Genomic DNA, 17,756 nt, shown 5'->3' with positions numbered 1-17,756 from the left:
GTGTGTATGTGGGGGGAGAGAGAGTGGGTTTTTGGGGGGCTGAGAGCATGTCAGCATGCTGTCTTGTAAGTTCAAACAGCAGCAGACCCTCCCTCCCACCCGACTTTCTCTCACACACTCACAGCAGCAACATATCACACTAATGGTTGCTTTGTCCCGGAGCAGATAAGCAGCCGGCTGTCCGAAACGGAGCTTTGAAAGGGCATATCCCCATTCCTACAGCTGAGTTCAAAACAATGACAAGGGTGGCCACTTGACTTCAGGGGATTAGGGGACTTTTCCGGAGGCCAATCACAGTGCAGTAATGCAGCACCTTGTTCACACTGACGCCGGGGTGTTTCAGCTGAGGCGCACCCAGCGTTATGCTTCTTGTGGAGGTGGATTACCAGGAGCGCTCTAGCAGCAGAGTCCCGATGCTCTAAGTGCCTTGCCAGTGTGAACGGGTAGTGAGTTAGGGTGCCTGGAGCTGCTTTAATGTGCTCTAACTTGCAAGTGTAGCCAAGCCCTGAGATTTTCACCAACCAACTGCTCCAAGTGCCAACTTTGCAGGCACTTTATCAGCTTTAACACAAAATCACAGACCGACCTCTTGGACACACTTGTCTGTCTTGTCACCCAGGTGAGTGAATCTCTGTGATCACCCCTTACATCAAGAACCGCAGCAATATTCCCGTTATTCCTAATCCCAAAGGACCAGGCAAAATAACCAGAGAGTTATTTACAAGGTTAAAGCGAGCAAGCATAGGCCAGGTCTACATTATAAACGTATATGGGTCTAACTACATCGCTCAGGGGAGTGAAATATCAAGACCCCTGAGCGATGCAGTTACACCGACCTAACCCACACTGTAGACAGCACTAGGCGATGGGAGAGCTTCTCCTGTTGGCATAGCTACTGCCTCTCAGGGAGGTGATTTAACTACACCGATGGGAGAAGTGCAATACTATAACATCTTCACTAAAGCTGCAGGTCTATACATGAAGAGAAGCCCATAGACACATCAGTGAGTTACACCCATAGGTTTCCAAAGGTAATATAGGCTTCAATAATCAGCAAACTCTATTTGTCCTTTAGGGCTAACCCAGGCTAAGTAGCTGGGGACCTCTTGCTTATGCCTAGAAACACCTCCCCCCCCTCAGCCCCCGAATCCAAGCAGCATAGAGATACCTAGTTCCTTTGGCTTGAGGTTTTTATCTCCCTCCTTCCCTGTGCTCTGAGCTGCAAACTCAGCTGCTGGGATGAGTCCCCTTGCCTGATTTATCTTCAGTGGGAGGAGAGCAGAACAATAAGAGTCTTTAGTCCTGTTTGATGCAGATGGTTTCTCAATCCAGGGGAGTTTCCAGTTGTAAAATCCAAACTGAGCCGGTCTTGTATCGATGGGTCTCCTCCTTCAGGAGGGGCGTAGCAATTTCTGTAGCTCTTCACAGTTCCCTTTCCTGAATGGTAATTCATACAGTCACAGAGGCTCACCCTCCACCCGCTCAGATATTACATTCGAATACGGAACACAGATTATAGAATCATAGAATATCAGGATTGGAAGGGACCTCAGGAGGTATCTAGTCCAACCCCTGCTCAAAGCAGGACCCAATCCCCAACTAAATCATCCCAGCCAGGGCTTTGTCAAGCCTGACCTTAAAAACCTTTAAGGATGGAGATTCCACCACCTCCCTAGGGAACCCATTCCAGTGTTTCACCACCCTCCTAGTGAAATAGTGTTTCCTAATATCCAACCTAGACCTTCCCCACTGCAACTTGAGACCATTCCTCCTTGTTCTGTTATCTGCCACCACTGAGAACAGCTGAGCTCCATCCTCTTTGGAACCCCCCTTCAGGTAGTTGATGGTTGCTGTCAATCCCCCCTCACTCTTCTCTTCTGCAGACTAAACAAGCCTAGTTCCCTCGGCCTCTCCTCGTAAGTCATGTGCCCCAGCCCCCGATCATTTTTGTTGTCTTCCACTGGACTGTCTCCTGTTTGTCCACATCATTTCTGTAGTGGGCGGCGGGCCCAAAACTGGATGCAATACTCCAGATGTGGCCTCACCAATGTCGAATAGAGTGGAATAATCAATTCCCTTGATCTGCTGGCAATGCTCCTACTAATGCAGCCCAATATGCCATTAGCCTTCTTGGCAACAAGGGCACACTGCTGACTCATATCCAGTTTCTCGTCCACTGTAATCCCCAGGTCCTTTTCTGCAGAACTGCTGCTTAGCTAGTCAGTCCCCAGCCTGTAGCAGTGCATGGGATTCTTCTGTCCTAAGTGCAGGACTCTGCACTTGTCCTTATTGAACCTCATCAGATTTCTTTTGGCCCAATCTTCCAATTTGTCTAGGTCACTCTGGACCCTATCCCTACCTTCCAGTGTATCTACCTCTACCGCAGCTTAGTGTCATCTGCAAACTTGCTGAGGGTGCAATCCATCCCATCATCCAGATCATTTATGAAGATATTGAACAAAACCGGCCCCAAGACCAACCCCTGGGGCACTCCACTTGATACCGGCTGCCAACTAGACATTGAGCCATTGATCATTACGGCCCGGCAATCTAGCCAGCTTTCTATCCACCTTATAGTCCATTCACCCAATCCGTACTTTTTAAACTTGCTGGCAAGAATACCGTGGGAGACCGTGTCAAAAGCTTTGCTAAAGTCAAGATATGTCACGTCCAGATATATGAGTTATTATAAGTTAGATTAATGCAGGCAGCGGCTCACAAGCATTCAATAGAGTCTAACTGCTAAACATTTTCTTATAATTGTAATACCTATTTTATTAATATTAATCCACAGGTGAGTCAGATTGACTCCAGCTATGTATCTGCTAGTATCCAGGTGAGACATGGGGATCTTAGCATGCACTGGCCCTTGGCCTGCCAGCATCACAAAAGGAAAATAAAAATATTGGAAAAAACAATTTAGCAGTTAAAACTCTGAATGTTGGCTTTACCTTCACAATTTAGGGCTCCCAATCGCTACCCTCCCTGGGCCTACGGTTCAATGTCTCTCTATGGTTTGGTGCAGGGATTCTCAAACTGGGGGTCGGGACCCCTCAGGGGGTCACAAGATTATTACACGGGGGGTCGTGAGCTGTCAGCCTCCACCCCAAACCCCACTTTGCCTCCAGCATTTATAATGGTGTTAAATATATAAAAAAGTGATTTTAATGTATAAGGGGGGTCGCACTCAGAGGCTTGTTATGTGAAAGGGGTCACAAGTACAAAAGTCTGACAAGCCCTGGGTTGTGGGACCTTTTCCCAGTGAAAGACCCTTTACCCAATAATATCCTTAACTTGTATTTATTAACAATTAATCAACAAAGTTCACTAAGCACACAATGCTTACCACTCCCGATACGGCAGACTAACTTCTCCTGATGGCCAGTCAGGATAGGATTGTCTGGGGTTCTGGCTTCTGCACAGAATGATGGTGCAGAGTATTGAGTTCTGGAAGGTTTGATCTTGGGCTGTGTCCAGTAGTAAGGTTCCAAAGAACTTCCTTTTGGACCTCAGTTTATATAGTTAAACGTAGGTCCTGCTTATCTGTACCTTAACCAATCATTTTTACTAAAGTATTATAATACAATATTTTAACCAATCCTAGCACACTGCGAAACAATTCTTTAACCAATCCTAGCACATTACCCCTCTACGTACAAGAGTAAATTCAAATATTGTGAAGCCAGTTATGCAACAGACAGAAACAATTTAAGACCAGACAAAGTACAACAAAAGGGAACTATAGCTTTCCCAGCTTGAAACTGCTGATATGTGTTTCTGCCAGAGAGAGTGTTATCTTGCAAAGTTTTCCTTTAAACATCTTAATGTCTGTCTGTTGATCTGGCCACTGTTGGCGCTATACTTCCTTACGGCTGGAATGCTTTCTTAACAACCAGATATTCTATTGTTTTGTACAGTTTAGATGGGACGTGACTCTCCACTTTTAGCTAATGGTTGTGTGACGGGGCAAGGCCAGATGGCTACAGAAAAGTAGTGGGAGATAGATATATTAGCTCCAGGCTAAACAAATCCCTGGTACCAGGTTAAGTGAAATGGAAGCTGCTCCAGGTCAATTAAGACACCTGGGGCCAATTAAGAACTTTCCAGAAGGCAGGGAGAAGGCTAGGTTGATTGGGACACCTGAAGCCAATCAGGGGCTGGCTGAAACCAGTTAAAAGCCTCTCAGCCAGTCAAGTGGGTGTGCGTGTCAGGAGCTCTGGAAGGAAGCTGCGCTGTTGGAGAGGCTGAGTAGTACACACCATGTCAGGCACAAGAAAGGAGGCCCTGAGGTGAGGGTGAAGTGGAGCTTGAGGAAGTGAGGGCTGCTGTGGGGGAAGTAGCCCAGGAAATTGTACGTGTCATGTTTCTAAAAGGTCATCTACCATAGCTGATACTATTAGGGTCCCTGGGCTGGAGCCCGGAGGAGAGGGTGGGCCCGGGCTCCCCCCGCACACACCTTTGCCCCCTGATTAATCACTGAGACTGGGAGACAACAGAGACTGTGCAAGGAAGGATAACTTCTCCTCACCTCTCCCTCTGGCTTATGATGAAAATGGCTCAGTAGACTGTGAGACAGAGACAGTAGACTGAGAGACAGAAGGGTTACGTGCAGGGTCACAGTGAGCCTCTGAGGCTAGTGAAATCTGCCAGGAAACACAGGACCCACGGAGGCAAGGACAGAGCTTTGTCACAGTTGCTACTACTGCTCCTCAATCCAAAAAGGCCTTGGACTACAGAGGTTCCCTCTGAAAAACATCAGGGACCAAATAACCCTCCAGTTGATTTTGCAGGATCACTGCTTCCTACACAAAAGAAAAACCAATATAATAAAAAATAAAATCAGAGCAAGAGACTCACATTACTGGTCAAGTATTCCAAGGTTATTGATGATTATTATAATTCTAACAGAGGGTCCCTTTCCCTTATCAGCCCCAGGTTTTGGGGACAATGCAAAGCACCAACCGAATTATGAAATTAAAAGATGGTTAAGCTGGTGCATTGGTATGTGTAGTAGAAAGAGAGCCTGAAACATAAGGCCTTGTATCAGAGGACTGGTGTGAGGCCTAAGCCCTTAACTAAAGGAGTGGTCAAGCTTTGCTGATATAAAGCAAAGAAGCAAAGTGCGCAGAAATCAGGCTCTGCCTGCGTGCAAGCTCACAGAATCTGACAAGACCAGGGCTGGTATTGCAGAAACACAGAATCCTAAGAGGTGCTAGGCACAGAGCACTCATACAAACACATTCCAGAAGGGTGGTACCAGAACATCTTGGGACCAGCACATTCCCTAAAGAGAACAGGAACACGCTGACTTATTCTAAAGATAAGATCAGAATAACAGTGCAATGGATAGAGATGAACAAGGTGATGGGTGATAAGTGGCTACATCAGAGGGTGTCAACTAACTACGTCAGAGGGGCAGTACATAACTTGTTTGTATTGATGTGTAAAATGGAGTCTCAGAGGGAATGTCTTTGGCTAACTGAGTGGGGAATGGAAAGTCCCGCCATTCACTGAGCTGCGTCCATTGTCATAGGCATACATGTCTTAGTATCCCCGTAGTCTTCCAGGTGCAATTACCGTGCTTTGTTGACAATAAACCTGGCTGGGCACCTTTGCACCTTAACGGATCTTGTGGTCATTGGGCGGTTTGCTGAAGGACTGCTGTGCTGTCTGTCTGTGCAGAGCTGGGACAGCACACAGAGAAAACACACACACACACAGCCAAACATCTACCAACAGTATGTTGCTGTCAAAAAGAGAAAAAGGAAAATAAAACACAAAAACCTTGGAGGTTGGTAGCCCTTCTCATATGATGTGTCAGAGCATGGCTGGTGCCACACATGCTTAAAATCATATCACATTATTAACAAGCTTAGTTTAGTTGTATAATAAATTCAAATCACTGGTAACAAACAAAACGTAAATAGGTTTTGCCTTGCTAATTAATTAAAGCTGTACCAGGAGGAAGGTCTGTCCCCACAGAGAAGGGCCACAGATGAATCCCGAATCCTGGTGGGGCTGCTCGTCCTGCATCAGCAGTCTCCATGGTGCGCTCACCAACCAGGGCCTGGCTGAGTCATTTGCTTTGCACCTACAGCCAGGCAAAAATTCACATGCGACGTGCCACACGTAGAAAAAGAAGTTTTCACTGAAAGCAGCAATCAAGAGGTAACTTTTGGGACTGAGATTCAATTTCACATCAGTCAGAATCCAACCTTGTAACCTGTGACAGTCATAGCATTTGGGAACTGTTTATACATGTCATCCTAAGGAGCTTTAATAACCAAAATATGTTGCCTGTCCAGCTTGTATCAATGAAACTTTCGTACCAATGTATAATACTCCCACACATATGTCAGGTCTGTATGCAATAGGTATTCAGTTGGGTAACAAGAAACAAAACCAAATTGTGTTAAAGATGGTGGTTAAAGAAGGCTGATCAATGGAACACCCACATGTGAAGAGCCCTGCCTACCAGTATTCATGCAGGTGCAGTGTCTCTGAGGTGATCCCCTGTGTGTGGTCAGGAGGAGAAATAAAACGTGCAAGATGGGTCCAAAGGAGCAGCAGCTGGTATGTCATCATGTCTGGTGTAGTTGACAAGGTGGAAGATTCCATGCAAAGACTAACCTATACCCTGAATGCTCAGTATTGCCTAGTAACTCACTGAAAATGTTATAATTGTTGGGGGAACCAGCTGTGCTGTTATCACTCCAAAGCTTTGTTTTATATCATTGTTAAAAACTATTAGAGACCCACAGGCATTATTCTGGTTCCTGTTTTTGAGAACATCACCTGAAAAAGAAGATCAGGTCACTGCTAATTAGTGAAGTGTTGGGGCTACTGTCAAGATTATCACCCTAACAATGGGGGTCTGTTGACCCCTTACATGATGATGGAGAGCTATAGTTTTGGGTAAAATATAATTTATCGGCTAAGCATGCTTATAGAATTAACCATGAAAGTTATTGAAGCTGTAATAGGAAGTAGGAAAATATCAATAATTGGGTTATTGGGCTTTGTTATTGTTAAAGGCCTGTTATATTAATGTAAGGCCTTGTGTGACAGTCATGTTAGGGAGGGGTTTTTGGCTGAAATGATCAAGGCCTCAGGACATAACCTCAGGTCACAAGTTATGTCTTCTCATTGTGTGCAAGTAAACAAACAATCACAAAAGGACAGTTACACCATAAGTTGCACAAGTTAGATGCGGCTTTGGGGTTGGTTTGTTTTTTGCAATTTGGTAACTAGGCAGTTAGATCGCAATAATGTATAGGAATGATTAAAGAATGATTGACAGTTTACTAATATTAGTGATTAGAGGTAAGGTTATGAACACCTGGAATGCCACATGTGGGTAACAGGCAGGTATTAATCTTGTTATCCATGAAAATGGATCAAACATGGTTGTGTATCCGAAGAGTGACATAAAGAAGGGGTATGAAAAAATCCAATCTAGTTCCCTATTTTTGGGTTCTGCAGGTTCCTCAATTGTTGTCAACTAATTTGTGGCCTTCTGCAATATTTCACTGTCTATGTCCTCATCTCTTTATGTCTTCTGATTGTTGTAATTACTGTATGTTGTAAGTCTGTCATGCTTCCGGATGGGTTAAAAGCAGTGGCTCTGTGTGGGGCTTTCTGTTGTTTGGGTATACTGATGAGTAGAATCACATGGTTTTTAAGTAAGGGTTTAATTGAACAAATATATGTCACAGATCCCGCCAGACCCACGGTCCCTTCTGTGGAGCCCACCTTGGTAAAGAACTTTGATACCTGACAAATAGTGTATGTGGGGGATTATTAATAAACATCATAAGTGTGGAAAGTTTATAGTTTCATTGTTTGATTGGGCGAGACTGGAGTCCCCATCTGTGCACAAGGAGGCTGTTGAGAACGGCAGAGGCTGGGTTTTCACTGGGGTTGAATTGGTTGTTAAAGCTGAGCTTCTTGTGTTAGTTTTTGTGGAATAAATGGGCCCAGAGAGTCAAAGGTGTTACCAGGACCCTGTCGCTGTACAACACTAGACAGGAAAGCATACTTCAGGGTTTGGAGGATAGAGACCTCAGCCTGCTTAGTCACATGGCAAACACTCCACTAACACCCTTCACAACGTTTTATAAAAGACACAGAAAAAGAGAAGGAAAAACAGTGAAAGCATTTGGAAATGAAAGAGCTAAGGAAGATTTTCATTTGAGGACTCTCCCTTACTCCCTTTTCCTGGAGTTGTAGAGTTTTATAGCGAGAACCTGTCTGACGGGCTGGTATTAGGTGGTATTAGATAGTATTAAAGATGGTCCTAACTGTCCTGTCTGGGGAAAAGAGAACAAGTTAGTTGATACAGGCTGGAGCTGCTGCTGTTGTTAATATCAAATCTTGTTTCCTTAAAGACAAAACAAAACAAAACTCCTGCAAAAGGGCAGAGACAAGAACCTCGAAGCGAGAAAATGGAGCACCGGAAAACATCTCTGGTGCTGACTTTCTCTTGTAACCATGCTGCTGAAAAAACAGCAAAGAGTCTTGTCAGCTACCCTGAGACCTGGCTGACATGTACCCTCCAGGTCCAAAGCAAAAGCAATCCCCATTCTAATCCGCAGTTTGGGAGCATCTGGTTCCAGGAAAAAATTCTGCTATTAAAATAATACAGCCCTGTGCACACACACAACTGTAATGAGCCTGCAGTGCTTTGAAGTCCTTTGGTTTGAGGAAGCCTCTGATCATCGAGCATAATATCACTATGAAAGCTGGTTGATGTGGAGGTGAACAAGCACGCTGAGGTGAAGGTTACCCAGGGAGCAAGTGGCAGAGTCAGCAATAAAACCAGTCACAGTGATTACTCACCCCCTGCTCACCACTGCTCCTGAACTGCATTGGGCAGTTACTAGTCAAGGTTACTGATATATCCCAGTGCATAGGATGACCAGACGTCCTGATAAAGTCGGGACTGTCCTGATATTTGGTTGTTTGTTCCGTGTCCTGACCGACGTACGCTTGGGACACCATTTTGTCCCGATATTTTGGCTTGGGGCTGGAGGAGTACACTGGTGAGAGCTTACCTGGGGTCCCAGAGGTGCTTATTTGAGGTGGCTCCCAGGAAATGGTGGGCCGCAGGACGCTGCGGCCCCTGGGTACAGGGGCAGCTGGGGGGTTGGGGAGAGGGAGGGGAAGAGGTGTCCTTGCATGCTGCACCTACCATAAGTGCTGGCTACATTGCGGGCCAGACAATGGGAGCTGCGGGCACAGGCAAGGCGCAGACCGCGCCCCCCCCCCGGCTGACCCTGACCCTGGGGTGCTGCATGCTACTCATGCCCCCAAATAAGTCCTGCCAGCTGGAGCCAGTGCTTGTGGCAAGCGCAGCACGTGGAGTGGAGACCCCGCCGGCCGCTGCTGACCCTAGGAGTCTGAGGAACCTGCTGTACGGGGAGATTTTGGCAAACCAGTAAAGTGTCTAAACCACTATTGCTTGTTGCTAACAGTAGCCAAGTCAGCAGGTCATAAATTGGTCATGCAGCAGCCTCAGCATACCAAGGCAAGAGGGGAAGGGGTTTTGGATGCCACAGACAGGGCAGCTTGACCCCACATCCTTCCTGCTAAGAACGTTGAAATTGCTGATTTACGTACTTTAGAAAAACAGGAAGTCTGTCTATATGTGCCCCCGGGAATGTCTGTCAGGCCCCCAAGGCATGGAGACTCTGGAAAAAAAACACAGCTGGTAAACTGATGATCATAAGAAAATCTCTTGCTTGATCTTTAAAACCTGCTTGCTTAGCAAGTTTTCTTTAAGGGATATGTCATTATGTTACTAATGTATAAATAAGGGGAAAAGTTTGAGGTAACCGGACTACTCAGAAGGGGATCTTCAGGGACACTCCTCTGGACACATCTTGGGGTCCCCACTGGCAGACAGAAGTTTGGCCAGCAGAAGCCTGTTATGGTGCCACTCGAAAGCCACGCTTCGGTAATTATCGAGGGTTGGGGGTGTTTTACTAACCTGTTGCGGACGTTTGTAAGTGCTTGAGACTAAGTAAAGTTTAGTTTTAAGTGAAAGCACTCTTGTGTTGTCCTGTTTGTGCCAGCCATCGATCGGCCGGACAGTCGTGTCTCCCCTGATTTAATTCCCGATACCACCTTCGACAGAGTAAAAGTTACCGAGAGCTTTGGGTTGAAAGAACCCCGGGTAACAGAATTTGGAGGCCCCAGCGAGGATTGGTAGAGAGGAAGGAGACGGATGGCACAAACAGTTTGTAGTTTGTCCTTTGCAATAGGAGGTGAAAGAGGGCGAGGTGGGGTTGGTCCCTATAGTTCCCATGTCGCAGTTCATGAGTTAATCTATGGATACATTCCGTTAATGGGTCTCAGAAAATGGACCCTGGAAGCCCGGGGCCTCCACTGGCCCCGGAGCCTTTCTGAAGCTCCACAAGTGCTGGGATATCCGGGTTAGTGCAGGAAGGTGGGGAGATCTGAATGTTTTGGCAAAGAAAAAGGCTGCTTTGCAGGGGTTGTGGGTGGTTGCAACAACACTGGATCAGGAGATAGATCGGTTAGAAGACCAGGGGCAGGAATTGGAAAGAATCAGAGCTGAAAGCAAGGGTCCAACCCGCAGCACAGCCAGGGTCCGGGAAGTAGGAACAGACTGTGAACTGCCCTTACACTCCAGAGACGGCTGTTTGTGGGGTGTCCCTCAGCCCACAGGGTGGAGTGACCTGTTCCTTTAACCTCTCCCATTTTTCCTTATTTATTTATGAGCTGCTGTTTAATAAATGGTTTTTGCTTTGAACTATATGCAATGATCAGTGGGTCAGGGAAGCATCTGGTGTGAAGAGAGCACCTTGGTGTCGGGACACCCTACCCCTGTCCTAAGTGTCCATAACAAGACTCGGGGCTGAACCCTCCAGGAATCCTGGGCCCAGACTTGTTGGGATTACAAGGACTCTGCCACACAGGAGAGTGGAAGGGGAGTCCTCGAGGTCAGGCAGCCTCTGGGTAAAGGGAGTGGGAGCAAGGACTAAGATTCTTTCTCTAGCCAATTCAAGTGGGGGAGTGTATAAGCCCGGAAAGTTCCCCACAATAGTGGGACCATCTTCAGCTCACATAGAGGTTACATCCTAACAAGGAAACCAGCATTATTAATACTATCCCAGCCATGTTCTGTGAGATATTTTTTTTAATGGACTGGAAATCCCAGGCATTAATGACAGAAATTTTATATATTGATACTTAGGGCTTGTCTAAGCTTAAGGCTAGATTGGCACTGCTGCGATCAATGCAGTGGTGTCGATTTAGCGGGTCTGATGAAGACCCACTAAATAAATGGCAGAGCGCTCTCCCGTTGACTCTTGTACTCCAGCTCCCCGAGGAGAGTCAGGTAAATCGGTGGGAGAGCGTCTCCTGTCGACACAGTGTGGTGTAGACACCACTGTAAATCCATCTAAGTTACATCATAGAATCATAGACTATCAGGGTTGGAAGGGACCTCAGGAGGTCATCTAGTCCAACCCCCTGCTCAAAGCAGGACCAATCCCCAACTAAATCATCCCAGCCAGGGCTTGGTCAAGCCTGACCTTAAAAACCTCTAAGGAAGGAGATTCCACCACCTCCCTAGGCAACGCATTCCAGTGCTTCACCATCCTCCAAGTGAAAAAGTTTGTCCTAATATCCAACCTAAACATCCCTCACTGCAACTTGAGACCACTGCTCCTTGTTCTGTCATCTGCTACCACTGAGAACAGTCTAGATCCATCCTCTTTGGAACCCCCTTTCAGATAGTTGAAAGCAGCTATCAAATCCCTCCTCATTCTTCTCTTCCACAGACTAAACAATCCCAGTTCCCTCAGCCTCTCTTCATAAGTCATGTGTTCCAGTCCCATAAGCATTTTTGTTGCCCTCTGCTGGACTCTTTCCAATTTTTCCACATGCTTCTTGTAGTGTGGGGCCCAAAACTGGACACAGTACTCCAGATGAGGCCTCACCAATGTCGAATCGAGAGGAACGATCACATCCCTCGATCTGCTTATACATCCGAAAATGCCATTGGCCTTCTTGGCAACAAATGCACACTGTTGACTCATATCCAGCTTCTCATTCACTGTAACCCCTAGGTCCTTTTCTGCAGAACTGCTGCCTAGCCATTTGGTCCCTAGACTGTAGCGGTGCATGGGATTCTTCCGTCTTAAGTGCAAGACTCTGGACTTGTCCTTGTTGAACCTCATCAGATTTCTTTTGGCCCAATCCTCTAATCCTCTAATTTGTCTAGTGCCCTCTGTATCCTATCCCGACCCTCCAGTGTATCTACCTCTCCTCCCAGTTTAGTGTCATCTGCAAACTTGCGGAGGGTGCAATCCACGCCATCCTCCAGATCATTCATGAAGATATTGAATAAAACCGGCCCAAGGACCAACCCTTGGGGCACTCCACTTAATACCAGCTGCCAACTAGACATGGAGCCATTGATCACTACCCGTTGAGCCCTACAATCTAGCCAGCTTTCTATCCACCTTATAGTCCATTACTCCAGCCCATACTTCGTTAACTTGCTGGCAAGAATACTGTGGGAGACCATGTCCAAAGCTTTGCTAAAGTCAAGGAACAACATGTCCACTGCTTTCCCCTCATCCACAGAGCCAGTTATCTTGTCATAGAAAGCAATTAGATTAGTCAGGCATGACTTGCCCTTGGTGAATCCATGCTGACTGTATCTGATCACTTTCCTCTCCTCTAAGTGCTTCAGAATTGATTCCTTGAAGACCTGCTCCATGATTTTTCCAGGGACTAGGTGAGGCTGACTGGCCTGTAGTTCCCAGGATCCTCCTTCTTCCCTTTTTAAAAGATGGGCACTACATTAGCCTTTTTTCACTCATCCGGGACCTCCCCCAATCCCCATGAGTTTTCAAAAATAATGGCCAATGGCTCTGCAATCACATCCGCCAACTCCTTTAGCACTCTCGGATGCATCGCATCCGGCCCCATGGACTTGTGCTCGTCCAGCTTTTCTAAATATTCCCGAACCACTTCTTTCTCCACAGACGGCTGGTCACCTCCTCCCCATGCTGTGCTGCCCAGTGCAGCCATCTGGGAGCTGACCTTGTTCTTGAAGACAGAGGCAAAAAAAGCATTGTGTACATTCGCTTTTTCCACATCCTCTGTCACTAGGTTGCCTCCCTCATTCAGTAAGGGGCCCGCACTTTCCTTGACTTTCTTCTTGTTGCTAATTGTTGCTATGATTCTATGATTCTAACATACCTGAAGAAACCCTTCTTGTTACTCTTAACATCTCTTGCTCGCTGTACCTCCAGGTGTGATTTGGCCTTCCTGATTTCACTCCTGCATGCCCGAGCAATATTTTTATACTCTGGTCATTTGCCCAATCTTCCACTTCTTGTAAGCTTCTTTTTTGTGTTTAAGATCAGCAAGGATTTCACTATTAAGCCAAGCTGGTCGCTTGCCATATTTACTATTCTTTCTACACATTGGGATGGTTTGTCCCTGAAACCTCAATAAGGATTCTTTAAAATACAGCCAGCTCCCCTGGACTCCTTTCCCTCTCCTGTTATTCTCCCAGGGGATCTTGCCCATCAGTTCCCTGAGGTTGTCAAAGTCTGCTTTTCTGAAGTCCAGGGTCCGTATTCTGCTGCTCTCCTTTCTTCCTTGTGTCAGGATCATGAACTCGACCATCTCATGGTCACTGCCTCCCAGGTTCCCATCCACTTTTGCTTCCCCTACTACTTCTTCCCGGTTTGTGAGCAGCAGGTCAAGAAGAGTTCTGCCCCTAGTTGTTTCCTCCAGCATTTGCACCAGGAAATTGTCCCCTACGCTTTCCAAAAACTTCCTGGATTGTCTGTGCACCACTGTATTGCTCTGCCAGCAGATATCAGGGTGATTGAAGTCTCCCATGAGAACCAGGGCCTGCAATCTAGTAACTTCCATGAGTTGCTGGAAGAAAGCCTCGTCCACCTCATCCCCCTGATCCGGTGGTCTATAGCAGACTCCCACCACGACATCACCCTTGTTGCTCACGCTTCTAAGCTTAATCCAGAGACACTCAGGTTTTTCTGCAGTTTCATACCGGAGCTCTGAGCAGTCATACTGCTCCATTCCATACAATGCAACTCCTCCACCTTTTCTGCCCTTCCTGAACAGTTTATATCCATCCATGACAGTACTCCAGTCATGTGAGTTATCCCACCAAGTCTCTGTTATTCCAATCACATCCTAATTCCTTGACTGTGCCCGGACTTCCAGTTCTCCCTGCTTGTTTCTCAGGCTTCTTGCATTTGTGTATAGGCACTTGAGAAAACTTGCTGTTTGTCCTGCTTTCTTAGTATGAGGCAGGAGCTATCCCCTTTTGCGCGCTCCTGCTCCTGCTTCCTCCCGGTATCCCACTTACCTCAGGGCTTTGGTCTCCTTCCCCCGGTGAACCTAGTTTAAAGCCCTCCTCACTAGGTTAGCCAGCCTGCTTGCGAAGATGCTCTTCCCTCTCTTCGTTAGGTGGAGCCCGTCTCTGCCTAGCACTCCTCCTTCTTGGAACACCATCCCATGGTCAAAGAATCCAAAGCCTTCTCTCCGACACCACCTGCGTAGCCATTCGTTGACTTCCATGATTTGATGGTCTCTACCCAGGCCTTTTCGTACCACGGGCAGGATGGACGAGAAGACCACTTGCACCTCAAACTCCTTTATCTTTCTTCCCAGAGCCACGTAGTCCGCAGTGATCCGCTCAAGGTCATTCTTGGCAGTATCATTGGTGCCCACGTGGAGAAGCAGGAAGGGGTAGCGATCCGAGGGCTTGATGAGTCTCGGCAGTCTCTCCGTCAGATCGCGAATCCTAGCTCATGGCAAGCAGCAGACTTCTCGGTTTACCTGGTCGGGGCAGCAGATAGATGACTCAGTCCCCCTGAGGAGTGGTGGTCGTGGAACCCCATCCCTAGGACAGTGCATCCCATGCCTTCCAATCAGCGGAGTCTCCTTCTGTTCCCTTCCCTCAGACGTATCATCTAGTCCACTCTCCGCATTAGTACCTGCGGAGAGAACATGAAAACGGTTGCTTACCTGTATCTGCACTGCTAGTACATGGAAGCTCCCCTTTCTTCTTCTGGAGGTCACATGCTGCCAAATTTCTTCACTGTCCTCCTATCCCTGCTGCGTGGCCTGCTCTGAAACTTCAGAACATTGTGCCAGTAGAAGCATATCCTGACGTCTGTCCAGGAAATCTTCAGTTTCTCTTATGCAACGCAGGGTCGATACTTGTTTCTCCAGACCTTGAACTTTCTTTTCCAATATGGAGACCAGCTTGCACTTTGTACAGAGAAAGTCGCTTCTGTCCTGTGGGAGAAAGACAAACATGGCACATCCAGTGCAGGTCACAACAGCTGAACACTCCCCATCCATATTACCTTCCTTCTACGAGCTTCCTCAGGAGTTGTAGTAACTACTCAGAGAAGCTGGCAAGATGTAAGCCTCGGTGGGCTCTACCTGGGCAAACTCCCTCTGTTAGCCTCTCTGCTGTTCACGGCTCAGCTGATTCGCAGCTGACTGTCTTTTTATAAGAGTCAGGCCCACTCAAGGCTCACCTGGAACAAAGCACTCCCAATTCACACTTTTCAAACAAACAACCAATCAAGCACACGGTCAAACTGTCCCCACAACAGACACTCAGATACTTACCAACACAGCCTCCCTAATGCAGCCCTTAGCGTATCTCCTCTCAAACAGATCCCAGGCAAACTCCCTCTGTTAGCCTCTCTGCTGTTTGCTGCCTTCTTCAGTTACGTTACTTACATAACTTACAGCTGTAGTATAGACCAGCCCTTAGAGACAGGATATTTTTAGGTCAAAGAGAGTAACAAGGATTCAAAAGAGCTGATTAGGTCCCTCTTCCTTCCTTTATTTCTTTCTCTCTTTCTGTCTCTCTCTCTGTAGGTCTCTACATGAGCTCAGCTGCAATAAGAGATTATCATTAAAATTTTTATTCCACCAACCCATGTACCTTAAGTTTCCTGTCTTGCCAGCTGTGTGCTTCAGATTTATCTCCATGGCAGAAAGGCGCCTTGCGTCACAAATGTGTGAAGTGACATTCCACAAATCATGCGCGACAGCTGCAACAAGCCAGACGTAAGGCTGTGCCCTGACTCCACAGTGCTGATCCAACCACCACCGGCTTCATGACTTTCCCAGGAGCCATTCTCAGCTTCTTCCCTCAGGTGCAGCTGACATCAGAGGTGGGGATGGGGGCTCATGTGCTGATAAAGGCTTATAAAGTGATGGAGGATTATATTGTAACCGACATCCCTGTGGTTATGGGAGATTATACAGTTATGGGGGCCCATACAGTTAGGAGGAGCTTTATGGTCACAGGGGCCCATATGGTTGTGGGGGAATACAGGGTTAAGGGGATGGTGATGGGGTCATCTGTACCTTAACGGAAACTGTAGACCATCTTAAACCCGGCAGGCATATTCATGGGAACAGGAAGAAGCAGGAAATGAATGGCAAGATACAGATCCAGGTCTGATCACATAGGCCTGGCTTTGAGAAATGTCGAGTACACCGAACTCTGTGTGAAATAATGAGAGAGTTGCATGTCATCAGCACCTCTGCAAATATTCTTAATGTTTGCCATGTTACCCTTGATCATTTTCTTCTAATGCCTTCCTGGCTATGGGTTTCCTTTCTTATCAGCCCAGTAGGCCTGATTCTCAACTACACAATGGGTTTTACACCATTCTGTAAAGTGCAAATGGAGCAGGGGGCACAGTATGTATGTTAACTACATCTACATTGACTTGAATGCCTCTTTCCCATGCCACAGCAGTGTCGGACGGATTTAGTGTCAATGAGAATTAGGGCAGGTGATCTCCCATCCATGAATATGGAGCGTTTCTTTCTTTCTAACAGCAGCTGCATAATGGAGAAGTTTTTTGAACTTCTGCTTTTATTGAGTTTTGCTTTAGTTGAGACTGACCAGGGTGAAAGAAGTAATTAAAAATGGTGGAAGAGAGACTTGAGTGTCAAACTCTACAGCTGCAATAAGGGAGTAAGAGAACTGTGTGAGAAATACACCACTTTGGAGCTGGGGATAGAATACAGCCCTTCATGGAAATATAGTCTTGTTACTCTGCTTTGTTTCTTTCTTCTTTATTTTGGCAATTTTCCACTCCTCTTTATTTCAAATTCAGATATATACCACAGCATACTATTGGTCTTTGGGTTTAATTGCTCTTCCATTTGCTATCATTTAATATCACCAAAGGCTTCCACATCTCTTGACCAAAAATGTCCTCCAGTTTGGGATACCCTCAGTTGGTGCACAAGGAAGGAAAACTTGTGGCCTCAAGAAATGTTGAGCATGAACAGCTCCCGTTAGCTTTAATGGGAGTTTTGAATACTCAGTACTTTAGAAAAATGGGCCCATAGCCTCTCTGATCAGGCATCTAAAATCAATGGCTCCTTTGGAAAGAGGTTGGCTAAGTTGCTAAGATCATTGGAATAGCTGCTGATTTAGCCCAGGCCCCAATCTGTTAAGTCGTCAGTCTTGCATGAAACGCTGTTACTTCAATTCAAAGGATCAGAGTTCCCAGGCCTTTCCATTTAAAAGAAAAGAAAAGGAAAGAAAAGAAAAAAGAACTAAGTAGATATTTTAGAGAGGCGTCTTGGCGATATTTGGGCATTTGTTCTCAATGAAGCTTGTGATCTGGTGGTGAAAGGCTCATTGCTTAATATCAAAAGGTTTATTCTTGGGCTGTTCAGGTCTTTAATGCTGCAGC

This window comes from Lepidochelys olivacea (assembly GCF_965140295.1).
Source record: "Lepidochelys olivacea isolate rLepOli2 genome assembly, chromosome: 1".
Taxonomy (NCBI): domain Eukaryota; kingdom Metazoa; phylum Chordata; order Testudines; family Cheloniidae; genus Lepidochelys; species Lepidochelys olivacea.
This window is presented reverse-complemented; position numbering follows the sequence as displayed.